We start from the raw sequence: 3,125 nt of genomic DNA, 5'->3' as shown, positions 1-3,125 counted from the left end.
TTGGTCAAGTGGAGGGGCAACGACAGCGAAGATGGTCCCCAAGGAGATGGACGGACATCGTGGCGGCCACACTGGGCTCAGACACAGGAACACCTGAGGCCAGCCGGGACCGGGTGGCGTCCGGCTGGGACCGGGCGGCATTTCCTTCTGTTGCACGGGGCGGCTGTGGGTCAGAGCTCACAACCCCGACAGAGCCGCGGCCAGCCGTGTGCGTGGATGTGGCCACTCCACCCACAGCTGACTTTCTCAGCATCTCACCACGGGGGCTCCGTGGTAAACTGGGAAACCAGTCTCTCCCAGCCCCAGCCCCGGCATGGCGGGGAGGAGTCATGAGCAAGAGGCAGGCAGGGGCGGTACCAGCCAGGAGAGGGGTCCTTGAGCAGGGAGACCTTTGACCAGGAGTCACCAGCATGCAGGGTACAGCCCAGGTCCTTTGCTTCCCCGGGAAGTGGGGGTGCAACCAAGGCCTGAAAGCCCTCTGTCTGGGGGGTGTGGGGGGGGGTGTACTGAGCCAGGGGTAATAGGGGGACTCAGTCACCAGGACACAAGGGCCAGCCTGTGCTCTGGGGCCACCGGGGGAGGAGTGTGCACACTCCAGGGGGCCTGGGGGAGGCCCAGAAGCTCAGCCCGAGTTTGGTGAGCCACAGGAACTGTTGAAACTATGGTGTGTGGAGGCGTGTGACCTCCTGTGACTTCACCCAAGGTCAACAGCCCAAGGCCAATTCCTGGGAGGTGAGGTGAGACCTGCTGGCTCTTTCCAATCTTGTTGGGGTTCCTCCCACCCTCATCCATCACTCACCACCTCTGCTGCGGTGCAGGGACCACACAGAATCACAGACCAAGCTCACGGTGTGGGGCTCATGAGGGAAGCAAGGCGCGATGATTCAGGACCAGGAAGTGGCTCAGGAGACAGTTTTCTGATCTGGCGGATGTATTCTCCCAGCCTGGCCCACAGCTCATGCACGGCTCTCTGCGACCCCAGGCCCACAGCCCCTAGGCTTGGCCTCTGCCTTGCTTGGGCAAGCTCCTGCACCCTTCAGCTCCTCTGTTAGGGGCCCTGGGGGACCTCCTGCCACCGGTAATGCTCCCAATGAAGTCACACAGCTCCCTTGCTTGGTTGTGGCTCAAACATTCAAACGCACTGCCATCAAGTGGATGCCAACTCAGAGCGACCCTACGGGACAGGGCAGAACTGCCCCTGTGAGTTTCCGAGACTGGAACTGCATCTGGGAGCAGAGAACCCCATCTTTCTCCGAACAGCAGCTTGTGAACTACCCGGCTGGGGATGGAGGCTAACGGGGTAACTAACCACCCTTCTCCTCCGGGGTCCTGCTCCCCCGTGTCTCCACGGCTGTGACCCGCCAATCTCCTTAATAGGGTCCCACACACCTCATTTGCATGGCCCCTCCCCCACAAGTGTGCCAGGCGTCTTATCTACATGATGAGTGGGCCATCCCATCCCCGTGGGGGACCATCGGAAGGGAAGTTGTTACGTTTCTCAGCTGGGAAACGCCTTTGGTCCTTGCCTTCGCCGAGGAAGATATTCACGCCGAAACCTGGTTTGTGATCCAAACGGGCTTTTATAAAGGAAAGAAGTTTCAGGCGTCACAGTCACTGAACAGAAGCACCCTCATGACATTGCACACCCACACACGTGGGGACCCGAGGCCCGAGAGAGCTAGAGAAAGCGAGAGAGAGCGAGAGAGACCTCAAGGAGCAGTGGGTAAAGAGGGCCGTGGCCTCCAGGCTCCAGTGGTTAGGGCTCTCTGCTGGGAGGCGTGGTTGATGGTACTGGTTGACCTCATTGGCTGAATTAAGCCCACTTGGCCTAGAGTGGGCCGATCCAGGTGTACCATCCACCTAGGTGTACCGCCCCCACCCCTACCCCCATCCCTGGCTTGGGACCTGAATTTGGACATGCCTTTAGCTTTCATCAGCTTCCAACCTCCTTTAGGGGGCCCCCAGGCATGAAGAGGAGCAACCCCTATCTTGCTACCTAACAAAGTTTGTCTGAGACCTGTGTCCACAGTGGTGGAGGCTGAGACCAGGGGCACCAGCCGCAGTGTGTGGATGGAAACCACGGGGCAGGGCAGAGGTGCCAGGCCAAGACCAGAGGCCCAAGCACGGAGACCACGAGACAGCACAGAGGAGCCACGCCGAGATGATAGGACGCTGAGGCACAGTGATAAAGGGACTTCCTGCCAAGACCACTGAGGCAGAGGCCAAGCGACCTCGTGGCTGAGAGGCTGAAGACAACCAAGAGAGACTCGTCTGCCGCCCGAGGAGTCCTGGGCAGCTGGTTTGGTTGAACAGGCCCCCTTCCTCCCCCACCCCCCCACCCCCGCCCTGCTGGCCCTGGAGCAGAGGTCAGCAGTGCACGGTCACTAAGTGTGGGGTCAACAGGAGGGTGCATTGGTGTGACCCTGGAGTGTAAGCAGGGGTCCCTGACTCGGCTGCTGACCTCCGCTCGCCCTCTGACCCGCAGGGAGACCCTGGTCCACCAGGACCTCCGCCCTCCCTCGCAGAGCGGCCAGCTCTGGAGCGCCGTGTGGAAGCCTGACCAGAGCACCTAGGAGACTCACTTGGCGGCATGGGGTGGGGGTCGGTGGCTTGGTCTGAATTACAGGAGACAATATTCTCACTGCACCCCTGTGAGCCACACAGCCTCGGTTTGATCGTTTCTAAAGCGGGGCCCGGTCTGGCTCACAGGGTGTGGGAGGACCCAGTGCTGGGCAGAGCCCCTGGCAGCAGCTCCTCGGGGGACCCTGCAAGGTGCCACCTGCTCCCTGGGCCACCCCACACTGTTAATTCCTGTTAGCCCCTCTGCTGACGAGGACCCCTCGTCTGGGTCCCTAAGCACGTAAGGTTCGACCCCCCAGCCCCCAACCCCATCCCACCTCCCCCCAGCCAGGTAAGAGGGACAGGAGCCTGGGGACTGGAGGCCTGAAGCACAGGAGGACGGGGGCCAGGTCAGGCTCAGGTCTGGGGAGGTGGAGTGGGCCATCAGGCACAATGCGGCAGGCAGGCGGCACAAGGGTAGGAAGAGGAAGCAGCAGGGGCAGGCTCGCTCGGGGAGCGCCACAGCCGCCTAGGGGGTCAGGCCACCTGGGGCGCGGCCCCGCCCC

Source organism: Echinops telfairi, unplaced genomic scaffold (assembly GCF_000313985.2).
Source record: "Echinops telfairi isolate 266 unplaced genomic scaffold, ASM31398v2 ScPeMD7_37;HRSCAF=141, whole genome shotgun sequence".
Taxonomy (NCBI): domain Eukaryota; kingdom Metazoa; phylum Chordata; class Mammalia; order Afrosoricida; family Tenrecidae; genus Echinops; species Echinops telfairi.
Note: the sequence above shows the minus strand (reverse complement) of the source record.